At 46.2% G+C, this 18164-nt stretch overlaps 1 non-coding gene across 1 annotated transcript; it reads right to left on the minus strand.

Moving 5' to 3' along the window:
* Positions 1-327: 327 nt before the first annotated feature.
* Positions 328-397, minus strand: trnak-cuu (transfer RNA lysine (anticodon CUU)). The gene has a single exon. It is a non-coding gene; the product is annotated as a tRNA-Lys (tRNA).
* Positions 398-18164: the final 17767 nt, after the last annotated feature.

Consider the following 18164-nt stretch of genomic DNA (forward strand, 5'->3'; position numbering starts at 1 on the left):
GCACCCTACTCAAGGTCAACACCTCCACCCTATCCCCATAACCCAGTAACCCCACCCAACTCTAAGGGCAATTTTAGACACTAAGGGCAATTTAGCATGGCCAATCCACCTAACGTGCACATCTTTGGACTGAGGGAGGAAACCGGAGCACCCGGAGGAAACCCACGCACACACGGGGAGAACGTGCAGACTCCGCACAGACAGTGACCCAAGCCGGGAATCGAACCTGGGACTCTGGAGCTGTGAAGCAATTGTGCTAACCACCATGCTACCGTGCTGCCCTAAACAGTTCGTTCAGCATCAATATTTTCAGATAATAATGTAGACCGCCCAACGTGGGGCTCGAACCCACGACCCTGGGATTAAGAGTCCCATGCTCTACCGACTGAGCGCAGGCTGGTAGTGCCGGAGAGCCTGTTCCTGTGCTGTACTGTTCTTTATGGAAAACTGCCAACATAACACCCTTATTCGAAAAGGGAGGGAGACAGGAACAGATAACTAAATGCTAGTTAGCATAATATCTGTCATGTGGAAACTGTTAGAGTCCATTCTAAAGGATATAATAGCAGAACATTTAGCAATATATAACATAATGAAACAGATTCAGCATGGCTTCAAGAAGGGCACATAATGCATGACAATCTGTTCGAATTATTTGAAGTGGTAATGATCAGGATAAATAAAGGGGAATCCTGCCTCCAGCTGCCTCCCTACCTCCAGTTCCCTCCATCTGTTCCTCTCACAATATCACCCATTGTGTCACTCACCTCTTTTCCCCCCTCTCACCCTTCCTCGCTTTTCCTAGCCGCCTTCTATCTCTAATCCATTTCCCTTTCTCTGGGATCTGCCTTGTCTCCAGGCTCCCACTGACCCCGGGTTCGGGGACTCTCAGGCCGGCCAGGGCTCTTTAACCGGCACAATTCACAGGAAAAGTGACTTCAGTTTCCACAATATCATCCGCTCTCTCTGAAACCCCCAAACTGAAATTCAGACTCACCGTGAAGGTGTAGACTGCGAGCGCAGCATGGCGGCACAGTGGTTAGCACTGCTGCCTGACGGCGCCGAGGTCCCAGATTCGATCCCGGCTCTGGGTCATTGTCCGTGTGACGTTTGCACGTTCTCCCGTGTTTGCGTGGGTTTCGCCCCCAGAATCCAAAGATGTGCAAGCTAGGTGGATTGGCCACGTTAAATTGCCCCTTAATTAGGAAAAATGAATTGGGTACTCTAAATTCTTTTAAAACAAGGTGAAGACTGCGGGTCCCGCTCCTGCTGTTTAATACAGATCACTATAACAGGGCACAATGAGCAGAAAGAAATTCGTGTTCTTTGTGTAAATTTCACTCCAATTTCAAACGCCCCTGAATGAAAGTGTCGGTGTCACACGGCTCCCGTTCAGCCAGGAGATTGCACCAGTCCACAATAAATGTAGTTATGCAATTTATTTCTGATGTTCTGTGTGTCATTACATAGGACTCTTACTCTGATCTGAGACCTTACCTTGTCCTTGTGTCCTGATGCTGCCCTTATCATCCTGTTTCGGTAATAACTTTTTACTGGTATTAATTATGTAACTTACTTAGTGATTAATTTATTCAGCCACTAGGAGTGTTTTAAGCTCATTCTGTAAACGGAACTTTGCGTGGCTCGTATTTCTGGCCCGTTTAACCCACCTATTTACTATTGTTTCAGACTGAGAACTTAGTTATTAATGTTGAAGATTGTTGTTTATTTAAACTATGTTTCCACTCAAAACAAATTGATGCTGGTTATTAGATAAGAAACCCATGGCTGATGAGAACAATTGGTGAATTTTATTTGAGGAGTGTCCCCTCCTTTTCTGTCCTGACCTGCGATATTTACAAAGAACAAATAACAAAGAAATGTACAGCACAGGAACAGGCCCTTCGGCCCTCCAAGCCCCTGCCGACCATGCTGCCCGACTAAACTACAATCTTCTACACTTCCTGGGTCCGTATCCCTCTATTCCCATCCTATTCATGTATTTGTCAAGATGCCCCTTAAATGTCACTATCGTCCCTGCTTCCGCCACCTCCTCAAGGCAGAAGGAGGCCATTCGGCCCATCGAGTCTGCACCGACCCTCTTAAGCCCTCGCTTCCACCCTATCCCCGTAACCCAATAACCCCTCCTAACCTTTATGGTCACTAAGGGCAATTTATCATGGCCAATCCACCTAACCTGCACGTCTTTGGACTGTGGGAGGAAACCGGAGCACCCAGAGGAAACCCACGCTGACACGGGGAGAACGTGCAGACTCCACACAGACAGTGACCCAGTGGGGAATCAAACCTGGGACCCTGACACTGTGAAGCCACAGTGCTAATCACTTGTGCTACCATGCTGACCTAGAATTAGGCCACTCGACCCATCGAGTCTGCTCCGCCATTCAATCATGGCTGATATGTTTCTCATCCCCATTCTCCTGCCTTCTCCCCATAACCCCTGATCCCCTTATTAATCCAGAACCTATCTGTAAGATAGATCCAAATCTCACTCCTAGCCCCGTAACCCCACCTAATCTTTTTGGGGCAATTTCCCCCACAAAGTCACCCAATTCACCTAACCACATCCTTGGACCGTGGGAGGAAACCGGAGCACCCGGAGGAAACCCACGCAGACAAGAGGAGAACGTGCAAAGTCCACACAGACAGTCACCCGAGGCCGGAATCGAACCTGGGAACTGGCGCTGTGAGGCAGCAGTGCAGACCACTGTGCCACCGTGCCGCCTCCAAATAAATTCCACCAGTTGCCATGGAGGGATTTTGAACCTGTGTCCCTCGAGAATTAGCCTGGGCCTCTGGATTACTAGCCCAGGAACATCACCATTACACCACAACCACTTATTTAATTAAATAATTCACCACTGTGCTGGCCATGAACTGAAGCTGGGTCAAATGCTGGGACAGTCACCACTATATCACCACCTGCCCCCCGGGCAATGTCACCCCCTCTGTATTTATAGAACGAATACACAAACAATGAAGCGGGGGAATGTATTAAATCAGAGATTGGATATTCTTGTAACCAATATGGCTGTAATGGGAATCCTTCATTTTCCGATAGATCGGGATGAGCTGGATCGCTCAGGCAGAAATTAGATATCTGGGGATTTAAATGTGATACTACAATGATAATATTTAACCATGTTAATGTTATTTTGCTCCAATTGAAACGTGTCACGAATACATCGTTGCCTTGCTGCACAACTTGCTTTCAGCCAGGAGATGGCAGCAGTGCGCAATAGTTTGGGTCTCCTGTTTGGCCCACAGATCTCGATAGGAATGGAGCTGCTGCTTCCCGGGGAGCTGCCAAGCAAGAGGCACAGATACTGACCAACTGCACCCGCTCCAAATGGATTCCCCAAATTACTGAACAAAACAAAAACAAGCACAAATCATATTTTAAGAAACTATGACAGTGACTCTGAAAACAATACACCAACACCTCTGAAAGAATCGACTTGCTGTAACTAATTCAAGATGAACCGTTTCAATATCAGCCGTAATTCCTTACCAGTTCTCAGACAGGCACCGACTGGTTAGAAGTTTGCTTCACTTTTCAAGGTCCGGCTCAATAAAATCAATCACAGGCCCATGATCTGCTTTCCTCCTGTTCTCAGACACATCCACTTTGTACAAGGGCGCACTAACTGGTTTTCAGAGTAAGAGTCAGACTGCAGTCACGTCGTTCTCTCTCGATCCCTTTATCTCAGAGCCACCTCACAACCAGGAATGGAACTTCTCACAGAGCCAAGAATGGAATAGTTTGTCGATTCTTCCACTTATTCAGGACCGTCCATCACCAGGACGTATTCGTCCAAAAGAGTTGGAATGAGATGGGGCTGAGTTTCACTGTGAATCCAATCAGTCCCCGGAGAAGCACAAAAAAAGTGAGTGAGGGAGAGAGAAAGAAACAAAGAAACAGATAGAGAGATAAAATATGTTCCATTTCTGCCACGATCTTTTTACCCAGAAATACATTCAGCTGAATGAAAGCAAATCACGTTTCCATTCGCTGCCGTTGCTGCTTCTCCTTCCAAACGTTGCAGGAAACGTTATTATTTATTGATTGTTGTTTTGAGTGGGAGCTTCTTCATATTTCGTTCAGTTTCAAAAACAAATGTTGAATATCTGACTGAACTCGATATAGGTTCAAACCATTCATTTACAAACATTCCGATTCATTCTCGAGTCAGCGGCTTGTGCGCGGAGTTCAGCAAACATTTCGAATCACAGTCACTGCGAGCAGGGCTCGAACCTGATATTTAACAATATCCAGTAATACCCCACAGAGGGGCAATAAGGATGTTTAACAATATCTAGTAATACCCCACAAAGGGACAATAAGAATGTTTAACAATATCTAGTAATACCCCACATAGAGGCAATAAGGATATTTCACAATATCCGGTAATACCCCACAGAGGGACAATAAGGATATTTAACAACATCCAGTAATACACCACAGAGGGACAATAAGGGTATTTAACAATATCCAGATATAAACCACAATAAAACTCGAGACACCAGTTTCCCCTCTCGGACGGGTGTGAACAATCCAACCAGACTATTTACAACCAGAGAAGAGGAGATTTACCCGGAGTCCTGCCTCCAGCTGCCTTTCTTCCTCCAGCTCTCTCCCTCTGTTCCTTCTTCACTCTCACACATTGTGCCATCCTTCGATTTCCCTCCCTTTCCCCCTCCCTGTCTCTTCCTACCCCACTCCCTCTCTCTAATGTCTTTCTCTTTCTCTGGGCTCTCCCTTGTCTCCGGGCTCCCACTGACCCCGGGCTCGGGGACTTTCATCCCGGCCAGGGCTCTTTAACCGGCTCCATTCACAGGAAAAGTTTCCACAATAACATCCGCTGTCTCTGAAACCCCCAAACTGAAATTCAGACTCACCGTTCAGGTGAAGACTGCGGACTGCGGTTCCCGCTCCTGCTGTTTAATACAGATCACTATAACTGTGTACAGTGAGCAGAAAGAAATTGCTGTTGTTTGTAAACATTTCTTACTGACATCACTGTCATTCTGCTTTAACAGGACGAGGTTGTGTCTTCTGATATTTCAATCGATATAAAACTGTGCAAAGATATAAACTGAACGGGTAAATCTGAAATATCCTGAAAAGATTATTTACATTATGCTTCTAAACGGAGTCATTTCATTTCCACACAATGAACTTTGTCCAAATGTAAAATTGTGGAATCAGCTGTAGATAAACTCAGTCAGCCTGACGTGATTTGAACAAGCAACCTCCTGATGTGACAAAGAGTCATTAGACTCAAAACATTAGATTTTACCCTCCCTGCAGATGCTGCCAGACCTGCTGTGATTTTCCATCATTTTCTCTTTCGTATCAAGCAACCTTCTGATCTGGAGTCAGACGCGCTACCGTTGCGCGACACGCTCAAGTGCTGGTCACTGAACCTGTCTCCTCATAGATTTATTCATTATCAGTCAATGACTGGTACTGCACGTGAGGGTGGAATGCAGTCTCTGTCAGATATTTGTGCCGAATATCAGTGTGGAAATCTTTCTGTATCTACCAATCACAATTACTGTTTGGGAAAAGTGGGATTAATTCAGTATCAGTGGGTATGAGTGTTTTTTGGGCTGTTGGGGCACTCAACAGCAGATCAATAGTTTCCTGCTTGAACCAAGCATAGAATTCATTGAGTTCATCGGAGAGGGGTGCTCTGCTGCTGGAGACGCTGCTCAGCGTCGCTTTGTAGCCCGTTATGTTGTTTAAACCTTGCCGCAACCGACGAGAGTCTGTAACGCTAGGCTGTGACTCTAGCTTGGTCTGATATTCTCTCTTGGCATACCGGATGGCTTTACCGAGGTTGTACCTGGATTTATTGTATAGGTCAGGGCCGCCTGACTTGAACACCTCAGACCTGCCCTTCTGTAGGGAGTCAATCTCCCGATTAAGCCATGGTTTCTGTCATGATATCCTCATTAACATATCTTGGTGCAATAACACACAAACACTGATAAGCAGGTAGATGGACTAACCAACACACACACAACATCGCAGCCAATCAGCAGTGAGAGCACACGCACTATAAAACAGGGAACACCACAGTTCCCGCTCATTCTACCAGGAGAGAGCTCAGAGCACAGATCTCACAGCGTGCCACTCAGACATACACCATGTGCTGAGTGTCTCACTCAGATAGTGTTGGGCTGGGTCCACAGGTTTGCTGGTGAAGTACGAACCACAGCCAGAAGTTAATAGTTATTATTGTACAGAATAATAAAACAGAGTTGTACCATCTACAACCGTGTTGGTTTGTTTGTTTATCGGAACACCCAACACGACATGATACCAGGTCTGGATACTCGCCAGCAACTGTGAGACCTACCGGCACCTCTTCAGAAACCCGCCATCCTGCGCCATTGAAACCATCATCCCGCCACATCGGATCGCTGGAAACCTTCATATTCCGGATCGCTGGAAATCTTGGCGTCAACTGGAAGCTGTTTAAACAGAGCTTCCAACTCTTCCTAGAAGCCACAGGCAGGGAGAATGCATCGGACACCAGGAAGATCGCCCTCCTCCTCTCCACGGCAGAGCAACACGCCATCCACATCTACAACTCCCTGGCATTCACGGAAGGCGAGGACAAGACGAAGTACAAGACGGTCCTTCTAAAATTTGAGCAACACTTCAGCGTGGAAGTAAATGAGAGGTTCAAGAAGTAGCTCTTCCAGCAGCGCCTGCAGGGTATGGATGAGCCTTTTCAGTCTTATTTGACATATCTCCATATCCTCGCGCAGTCCTGTGGCTATGAGGCCACCTCCGACTCCATGATTCGGGATCAGATAGTTTTTGGGGTCACCTCGGACACCCTACGCCAGCAGCACTTCAACATAAAGCGCCTCACCCTAGCCACCGCCATCGAGACCTGTGTCCTCCACGAAGACGCAACCAGCCGGTACTCCAAATTCCAGGCAGCCGAATCGGCACGGCAGGGTTCCTATGAGCCGAGCAGGTCCAGTCGATTGAGTTCTTCCCGGCCCGCGGCCCGGACGGCGGCGGCCATTTCGCGCGCTTTCCGAGGCCTCCCGCGCTTGTACGCGCCAAAAGAGGGGACATCGACACAGAGAGACGGGATGCGCAGGCATGCTCTATGCAGGACCGCACCATGCATGCACGGTGGCGCGACGAACGCCATGACGTCACGACGTGCGGCAACTGTGGATTCGCAAACTTAAAGCGGCAATGTCCAGCCAAAGCGCGACAATGCCTCTGCTGCAGCAGGATGGGCCACTACGCTGCCTGCTGTCGAGCAGCTCAACGTGCCAACACTCTGCAATTCTGCTAACCTCGCAGGGACGTGACGGCCATTTAGCCCCCATACACCGAATCATACCCTGACGATGTGCAGACCGGTGATACCGACGACCGGAACCCTTTTGTGTTGTGGTAATAAACAAGAACTGGATGTCCCCAAGTCGGACCCACCAGCCGATGCCAGTGCACAGCATTAATCCGGGCGATGAATGGTGTGCCATCCTAACGGCCAACCCAAATCCGTCGCCCACCTAATAGACTGGACTTATGAGCCTGTTTGCACATTGGACTCACTGAATTGTTTTGCAATACTGTTAACGTGTTTCGTTCTTGTTGTTCCAGAAGTTCTGTTTCGATATTTGCTGATTGCACTTGTTTTGTTTGTGCTACAACCTAGTTGCTCTGTTGCACCTGACACCTTCCGATGTATATAGTTTAGCGTCATGTACATGTTGTAAATATTGCACACACATATTCATATACACTCAGTACACACCAATATTTATTACCATGTAGGCACATTACCTTGTGAAAAGGGGGGATGTCATGATATCCACATTAACATATCATAACATATTCTCTGAAGGTAAATTTGCAGGTTGAGTTCGTAATTAAGAAAGCAAATGCAATGTTGTCATTTATCTCAAGAGGCTTGCAATATAAAAGCAGGGATGTACTTCTGAAGCTTTATAAAGCACTAGTTAGTCCCCATTTAGTCTTCTGTGAGCAATTTTGGGCCCCACACCTCAGGAAGGACATACTGGCAGTGGAGCGGGTCCAGTGGAGATTCACACGGATGATCCCAGGAATGGGAGGCCTAACATACGATGAACATCTGAGGATCCTGGGATTATATTCATTGGAGTTTAGGAGGTTGAGGGGAGATCTAATAGAAACTTACAAGATAATGAATGGCTTAGATAGGGTGGACGTAGGGAAGTTGTTTCCATTAGCAGGGGAGACTAGGACCCGGGGGCACAGCCTTAGAATAAAAGGGAGTCACTTTAGAACAGAGATGAGGAGAAATTTCTTCAGCCAGAGAGTGGTGGGTCTGTGGAATTCATTGCCACAGAGGGCGGTGGAGGCCGGGACGTTGAGTGTCTTTAAGACAGAAGTTGATAAATTCTTGATTTCTCGAGGAATTAAGGGCTATGGAGTGAGAGTGGGTAAATTGAGTTGAAATCAGACATGATTGAATGGTGGAGGACTCGATGGGCCGAATGGCCTTACTTCCACTCCTATGTCTTATGGTGTTATGGTGCAATCACACACACACACTGATGGACAGGTAGTTGGACCAACCAACACACACACAACATCGCAGCCAATCAGCAGTGAGAGCACACGCACTATAAAACAGGGCACACCACAGTCCCCGCTCATTCTACCAGGAGATAGCTCAGAGCACAGAGCTGACAGCGTGCCACTCAGACATACACCATGTGCTGCGTGTCTCACTAAGATAGTGCTAGGGCTGGGTCCACAGGTTAGCTGTTGAAGTACGAACCACAGCCAGAAGTTAATGGTTATTATTGTACAGAATAATAAAACAGAGTTGTACCATCTACACCCGTGTTGGTTCATTTGTGTATCGCAACACCCAACACGACAGTTTCTGGTTGGGAAACGTACGTACTGCTTTCTTTGGCACGCAGTCGTCCACACATTTGCTGATGAAGTCTGTGACAGTGGTGACATACTCATTTCAGTTAGTCGCTGAGTTCTTAAATATGGACCAGTCCACTGTCTCCAAGCAGTCACGTCAGAGCTCTTCTGCTTCCTCGAACCAGCACTGCACGCCTGATGTTGAAAATCTTGCTGGAGAAATTTAACCTCGTGGAGAAAAAGTCAATATTAGAAATGGGAGTCGAACCCACACCTCTAGTGGAGACTTCGATTTAAACGCAGCAGCTTAGACCACTCGGCTGTCGTCCAAACTGAGATCAATGCACAAATCGACAATAATTCTATCTTCATCGTCATTTCATTTCAAACAATAGATGCTTTCCCTACTTTTGATCCCTAGCCAGAGTCCTGCATCTGAGTGCCATCCTTATCCAACCCACTGGGGGTTAAGGAGCTTCTCATTGCTGCATTGATCAGTTTGTTCCAATCAACAAGAACCGAATTCCCGCTCTACCTGTTCCTCACACGAAGATATTGAGAGTCTAAGATCTGAGCGACGTGAAGTATACAATTGGAGAGTTGCATTCTGGCGACTGCAATCTCTCCCCACAGCTGCTTCCGGTGCTGCTTTCACGGACAAGTAGCCGAAGAACCCCTCCAGTGTCCAAACAGGTGACCGTTCGTCCACTAGAGGAGCCAGAAGAATGTTCTGGGAGAACTCAACTTAGTCTCCTCGACTGTACTATGGGTAGCTGAAGAACAGGTGTCAAAGAGCGGATCAGACTGAAAGCAAAACTTTGATACTAATAAAGAAAAAGGCAGATGTGCTGCTGACATATAGCAACTTGTTTCCGTTTCGTGTGAGTGAGAAAATAAATAGCAGAGGATGGTTTAGATCCATAGACCTCTGGGTTAGGGGTCCAGCACACGTCCGCTGCGCCACTTTGCTCGTAGTTGATCTTCTCTGGAGTCGGACTTGAAGCAAAGCTTGAAGAAATCAGTAAGAGCGTGATCAATGTTCCCAGAGAGGTGAAACTGCCGTCCCGAACTTCCTTCTATGAAGTGATTCCAGTCATTCCCCACTTTCTCATCAGAACAACGTCACAGAATAAATCACATCCCCTTCACAGAACAACCGTTCAGCACGAAAGTAAATTAACTGAACTATGCTGTCCAGAATCAGTGTGCTCAAACGTGTGTTCTTGTTGAAAGAACAAATGCGGAAGTGAATAGTTGTGTGGCTACAGCCAGGCAGTAATGTTGTAGCTCCTGGTTTAAGGAGCAGAGTGCCGCAGCGGAAGCGTGCTGGGCCATTAGCCCGAGGTCGAGGAATCGTGGCTATTCTCTGCTATTTACATTCTACCTCACAGCAAAAGTAAACATAACGCACTTTCCTGTTTGCTTTGCAGCAAATACCTTTCAGAATCCTTCTTGCAGTCTCGTCCCAGGAATGAAGGAGACAGCAGGACACAGTACAACATTGCATAGCTCACACAGAGGGAACCACAGATAAAATGTTTTAAAGTCTCTGCTCAATTGATCCTCAAGATACACACTTCCAAATTCCACCAATTCCATTGGGAAATGCATGAATATAGATTGTTTAAATTTTACATACTTCTAACACCTCTCCGTCCACCCGATCACATTCTATCACCGACAGTCCATGTGAATCTCCCGCGCTCTGTTGCGGTTCTGTGTCGTGGCCAGTATATGTCAACACACTGTGGTAGAGAGAAGTTCACAGATTAGAGTGAGACACAACTGATAAAAATTGTTTTTATTATATTAAAGTTGGGACGGCGGGATTTCGAAGAAGATAATATGTGGTGATGATCTTTTCTTATATTTTGGTTGTGTTGAATCCGTCAACATGTTGTATGTGGGAGTGAGGTGCATTCTCTCTGCCCTTCTCTGGTCCCGTTTGTAAATGGGGGATTCCTGTCACTCTCGGGTAATGTGTGAGAGTGTAAGAGACATTCTGAACCTGTCAGTCTTCGTCACTATATGTGCCGGTAGATACGTTGTCAGTGGAACTGCACCGTGACACCAGTTCTTCGGCTACCCACAGTACAGTTGAGGTTACCGGGATGACGTCTCCCATAATTCTCTTCAGCCACCTCTCCAGGATGAACCTCCTCCTGTTTGTAGACTGGAGGGGTTCTTTGGCTACTTGCCTGGAATAAGATCGCATATAAAAATTCCATTGAAGTAAATGAGTTGTATCATGTGGTTAAGGAGACGCACAATAATCCATTGTACTCTGCACACGTGGATTCAAATCCCATCCTCGTCTGTAATGTGTCTGTTGTGTCTCTGTTTGATCCACTTCATGAGCATGAAGTACAAATGCTGTGATTTTTAGCTTTGATTCACGGGCTTGGCGGGTGGTGAATTCGGCGGGCACTGTCCATGTTGAAACCACATTATAACAAGGTGAGAAAGTTACTTATTTCACTCCCTTAACTAATTGCGTATAAATTCTGAGTTGGAAACTGTTTCTTCCTCTCATTTTGAAACTCACAAAGTCGCGCAAAAGATAAGTTCATAAAATAAAGAAACATAATTCAGCCATTAAACCCATCCAATCTGCCCGCCATTCTATCATGGCTGATATCTTCCCTATCTGCGACCTATAATGTTACAGACAAAGAGGTCGATTGCGTTATCAGCAGGAACACCTTCTCCCTAGAACGCATGACCTCGAAGCGGGAGTAGGCAATTTAGCCTCCTGAGCCTAACACCTTCCATGTGATGTTGACTGATCCCATCCTGGCGTCAACTCCACCGTCTTCCCGTTCTCCGTATCCCTTCAACTCCTTACCAATAAGAATCTCTCTACCTCCTCCTTAAACTTACTCACTCTCCCTGAATCCAACGCAATCTGGGGTACCGAATTCCACGGAATCATAAACCCTTTGGGATAAGTAGTTTTTCCTCAATTTAGAAAAGAATTACAGTGCAGAAGGAGCCAATTCGGCCCATCGAGTCTGCACCGGCTCTTGGAAAGAGCACCCTACCCAAGGTCCACACTTCCACCCTATCCCCATAACCCAGTAACCCCACCCAACACTCAGGGCAATTTTGGACACGAAGGGCAATTTTATCATGGCCAATCCACCTAACCTGCACATCTTTGGACTGTGGAAGGAAACCAGAGCACCCGGAGGAAATCCACGCGCACACGGGGAGGATGTGCAAAACTCTGCACTGACAGTGACCCAAACCGGAATCGAACCTGGGACTTTGGAGTTGCGAAGCAATTGCGCTATCCACAATGCTACTGTGCTGCCCTAAAAGGCAAATGTGCTGCTAACAAATAGCAACTTGTTTTCGTTTGGTGTGAATGAGAATATGAATAGCCGAAGATGGTTTCAATCCATCGACATTTGGGTTACGGGCCCAGCACGCTTCCCTTGCGCCATTCAACTCGTGACTAAATCTATTATTCTAAGAGCATGACCTCTCCTTTTAGAATGCCCCACAAGAGGAAGCAACAGCTCCACGTCAACGTTTTCCATACCTTTTGGCACCTGATACACCTCAATTAGATAATGACGCATACATTCTGAGTGGGAAACTGTGGACCAGTCTTCCTCAGTTTGAAACTCACGATGTCGCACAATAACATCCGATTCAACTATTAGAACGCTGACCGGGTGGTGAATTCGGCGAACACTGTCCATGTTGAAACCACATTATAAAAAGGGGAGAAAGTTATTTATTTCACTCCCTGCCCTAATTGCGCATACATTCTGAGTTGGAATCTGTTTCTTCCTCTCAGTTGAAAACTCACGAAGTCGCGCAAAAGATAAGTTCATAAAATAACTAAACATAATTCAGCCATTAGACGCATCGAGTCTGCCCCCCATTCTATCATGGCTGATATCTTCTCCATCTGCGACCTACAATGTTACAGATGAAGAGGTCGATTGCGTTATCAGCAGGAACAACTTCTCCCTAGAACACATGACCGCGGAGCGCGAGTAGGCAATTTAGCCTTCTGAGCCTAGCACCTTCCATGAGATCATGGCTGATCCCATCCTGGCCTCAACTCCACCGTCTTCCCGTTCTCCGTAACGCTTCAACTCCTTCCTAATAAAACTCTCTCTACCACCTCCTTAAATTTACTCACTCTCCCTGCATCCAACGCAAACTGGGGTACCGAATACCACAGAATCATAAACCCTTTGGGATAAGTAGTTTTTCCTCAAATCTTTTTTCACATTGCTATCTCTTATTCTAAGATCATGACCTCGCCTTTTAGAATGCCCCACAAGAGAAAGACACAGCTCCACGTCAACTTTTTCCATACCTTTTGGCATCTGATACACCTCAATTAGATAATTGCGCATAGATTCTGAGTGAGAAACTGTTGGCCAGTCTTCCTCAGTTTGAAACTCACGATGTCGCACGATAACATCCGATTCAATGGCGCGGAATTGAACCGGGACAACTGCTTGGAAGAAAACTTTGCTCACCACTCTCCCACCATCGCTGCATTTCCAATTTTGAGCACCAGGTGGAATAGAAGGAGGCTGATACATTCAATCAGTTCATGGATGCAAAACGAATTAAGACATATTGACATGTGCACTTGTGGGACGAAGTGGCCGAGTGGTTGAGGCGCTGTGCTGCCATTCCCTTGTGCTCTACACATGTGTGTTCGAATTCCATGCTCGTTGGTTTTAAATCCACTTTTCTCTGAAGTAGGCCTCCTTTTTCCAAGATGGATATGCAATCACTGATGTGACAATCTATTCCAAGTTGTCAGGCCAGATTGCATCGAGTTGGGTTAGAGGACGGTGGAACGGAGGCAGACGTGTTTGGGGCTTAACCGCTCTTTGACACCAGTTCTTCTTCGGCTACCCACAGTACAGTCCAGGATACCGGGTTGACTTCTCCCATAATTACCTTCTGCCACCTCTCCTGGATGAACATCCTCCTGTTTGTGCACTGGAGGGTTGCTTCGGTCACTTGCCTGTGAGAAGGTCAGATATTAAAGTTCCATGAAGTAAAGGAGTTGTACCACGTGTTTAAGGTGATGCACAAGAAACCTTTGTGCTCTGCGCACTTGAGTTCGAATCCAATCCTCGTCTGTAACGTATCTGTTGTGTCTCTGTTTGATCCACTTCATGAGGGTGACGGAAAAATGCTGTGATTTTTAGTGTTTGGGGCTTGGGGTTGTGAATAATCGAACACTTTCCATATTGAAACCACTTTAGAAAATGACGAGAAAGTTACTTAATTCACTCCACCCCCCCCCCCCCCCCATAATTGCGCACACATTTTGAGTTGGAAACTATTTCTTTCCCTAAGTTTGAAAGTCATGAAGCCGCGCAAACGATAGATTCATCAGATATATGAGCAGTATTACGCCATTCGACCCATCGAGTCTGCCCGCCATTCGATCATGACTGAAATGTTCATCATCTGCTACCTGAAATGTTACGGAGCAAGAGATCGATTGAGATATCAGCCAGAACACCTACTCCCGAGAACTCATAACATTGGAGCTGGGATATGCAATTTAGCCTCTTGGGCGTAAAACCTTCCATGTGATCTTGCCTGATCAAACATAATGGCCTCAACACCACCGTCCTGCCCCTTCTCCAGAACCCTTCAACTCATTACCAATAAAAGTCTCTCTAAGTCCTCCTTAACTTTCTCACTGTCCCTGCATCCACCACACTCTGAGGAAGTGAATTCCACAGAATTACAACCCTTTGGGAGAAGTAGTTTTTCTTTTTTAAATTTGCCGCCTCATATTCTAAGATGATGACATCTCGTGTTAGACTGCCCCACAACAGGTAACATCAACTCCACGTCTACAATATCTACACATTTTCGCATCTTAAACACCTCACTTAGATAATCCGCATAAATTCTGAATGAGAAACAGTTGACCAGTCTTCCTCAGTTTGAAACTCAGGATGTCGCGCAAAAACATCCGATTCAACTATTACTGCGCTGGCCGGGGATCGAACCGGAGTCAACGGTTTAAAAAGCTGCGATGCTCACCACTATACCACCATCGCTGCACTTCCCTCATCGCATTCCTGGTTGAATAGAAAGAGGCAAATAATTGCCATCAGTTCATGGATGCAAAACGAATTAAGACGTATTGACGCGAAATACTGTGCGACGAGGTGGCCGAGTGGTTGAGGCGCTGTGCTGCCATTCCCTTGTGCTCTACACATGTGTGTTCGAATTCCATGCTCGTTGGTTTTAAATCCACTTTTCTCTGAAGTAGGCCTCCTTTTTCCAAGATGGATATGCAATCACTGATGTGACAATCTATTCCAAGTTGTCAGGCCAGATTGCATCGAGTTGGGTTAGAGGACGGTGGAACGGAGGCAGACGTGTTTGGGGCTTAACCGCTCTTTGACACCAGTTCTTCTTCGGCTACCCACAGTACAGTCCAGGATACCGGGTTGACTTCTCCCATAATTACCTTCTGCCACCTCTCCTGGATGAACATCCTTCTGTTTGTGCACTGGAGGGTTGCTTCGGTCACTTGCCTGTGAGAAGGTCAGATATTAAAGTTCCATGAAGTAAAGGAGTTGTACCACGTGTTTAAGGGGATGCACAAGAAACCTTTGTGCTCTGCGCACTTGAGTTCGAATCCAATCCTCGTCTGTAACGTATCTGTTGTGTCTCTGTTTGATCCACTTCATGAGGGTGACGGAAAAATGCTGTGATTTTTAGTGTTTGGGGCTTGGGGTTGTGAATAATCGAACACTTTCCATATTGAAACCACTTTAGAAAATGACGAGAAAGTTACTTAATTCACTCCACCCCCCCCCCCCATAATTGCGCACACATTCTGAGTTGGAAACTATTTCTTTCCCTAAGTTTGAAAGTCATGAAGCCGCGCAAACGATAGATTCATCAGATATATGAGCAGTATTACGCCATTCGACCCATCGAGTCTGCCCGCCATTCGATCATGACTGAAATGTTCATCATCTGCTACCTGAAATGTTACGGAGCAAGAGATCGATTGAGATATCAGCCAGAACACCTACTCCCGAGAACTCATAACATTGGAGCTGGGATATGCAATTTAGCCTCTTGGGCGTAAAACCTTCCATGTGATCTTGCCTGATCAAACATAATGGCCTCAACACCACTGTCCTGCCCCTTCTCCAGAACCCTTCAACTCATTACCAATAAAAGTCTCTCTAAGTCCTCCTTAACTTTCTCACTGTCCCTGCATCCACCACACTCTGAGGAAGTGAATTCCACAGAATTACAACCCTTTGGGAGAAGTAGTTTTTCTTTTTTAAATTTGCCGCCTCATATTCTAAGATGATGACATCTCGTGTTAGACTGCCCCACAACAGGTAACATCAACTCCACGTCTACAATATCTACACATTTTCGCATCTTAAACACCTCACTTAGATAATCCGCATAAATTCTGAATGAGAAACAGTTGACCAGTCTTCCTCAGTTTGAAACTCAGGATGTCGCGCAAAAACATCCGATTCAACTATTACTGCGCTGGCCGGGGATCGAACCGGAGTCAACGGTTTAAAAAGCTGCGATGCTCACCACTATACCACCATCGCTGCACTTCCCTCATCGCATTCCTGGTTGAATAGAAAGAGGCAAATAATTGCCATCAGTTCATGGATGCAAAACGAATTAAGACGTATTGACGCGAAATACTGTGCGACGAGGTGGCCGAGTGGTTGAGGCGCTGTGCTGCCATTCCCTTGTGCTCTACACATGTGTGTTCGAATTCCATGCTCGTTGGTTTTAAATCCACTTTTCTCTGAAGTAGGCCTCCTTTTTCCAAGATGGATATGCAATCACTGATGTGACAATCTATTCCAAGTTGTCAGGCCAGATTGCATCGAGTTGGGTTAGAGGACGGTGGAACGGAGGCAGACGTGTTTGGGGCTTAACCGCTCTTTGACACCAGTTCTTCTTCGGCTACCCACAGTACAGTCCAGGATACCGGGTTGACTTCTCCCATAATTACCTTCTGCCACCTCTCCTGGATGAACATCCTTCTGTTTGTGCACTGGAGGGTTGCTTCGGTCACTTGCCTGTGAGAAGGTCAGATATTAAAGTTCCATGAAGTAAAGGAGTTGTACCACGTGTTTAAGGGGATGCACAAGAAACCTTTGTGCTCTGCGCACTTGAGTTCGAATCCAATCCTCGTCTGTAACGTATCTGTTGTGTCTCTGTTTGATCCACTTCATGAGGGTGACGGAAAAATGCTGTGATTTTTAGTGTTTGGGGCTTGGGGTTGTGAATAATCGAACACTTTCCATATTGAAACCACTTTAGAAAATGACGAGAAAGTTACTTAATTCACTCCACCCCCCCCCCCCCCCCCATAATTGCGCACACATTCTGAGTTGGAAACTATTTCTTTCCCTAAGTTTGAAAGTCATGAAGCCGCGCAAACGATAGATTCATCAGATATATGAGCAGTATTACGCCATTCGACCCATCGAGTCTGCCCGCCATTCGATCATGACTGAAATGTTCATCATCTGCTACCTGAAATGTTACGGAGCAAGAGATCGATTGAGATATCAGCCAGAACACCTACTCCCGAGAACTCATAACATTGGAGCTGGGATATGCAATTTAGCCTCTTGGGCGTAAAACCTTCCATGTGATCTTGCCTGATCAAACATAATGGCCTCAACACCACCGTCCTGCCCCTTCTCCAGAACCCTTCAACTCATTACCAATAAAAGTCTCTCTAAGTCCTCCTTAACTTTCTCACTGTCCCTGCATCCACCACACTCTGAGGAAGTGAATTCCACAGAATTACAACCCTTTGGGAGAAGTAGTTTTTCTTTTTTAAATTTGCCGCCTCATATTCTAAGATGATGACCTCTCGTGTTAGACTGCCCCACAACAGGTAACATCAACTCCACGTCTACAATATCTACACATTTTCGCATCTTAAACACCTCACTTAGATAATCCGCATAAATTCTGAATGAGAAACAGTTGACCAGTCTTCCTCAGTTTGAAACTCAGGATGTCGCGCAAAAACATCCGATTCAACTATTACTGCGCTGGCCGGGGATCGAACCGGAGTCAACGGTTTAAAAAGCTGCGATGCTCACCACTATACCACCATCGCTGCACTTCCCTCATCGCATTCCTGGTTGAATAGAAAGAGGCAAATAATTGCCATCAGTTCATGGATGCAAAACGAATTAAGACGTATTGACGCGAAATACTGTGC

Source organism: Scyliorhinus torazame, chromosome 24 (assembly GCF_047496885.1).
Source record: "Scyliorhinus torazame isolate Kashiwa2021f chromosome 24, sScyTor2.1, whole genome shotgun sequence".
Taxonomy (NCBI): Eukaryota; Metazoa; Chordata; class Chondrichthyes; order Carcharhiniformes; family Scyliorhinidae; genus Scyliorhinus; species Scyliorhinus torazame.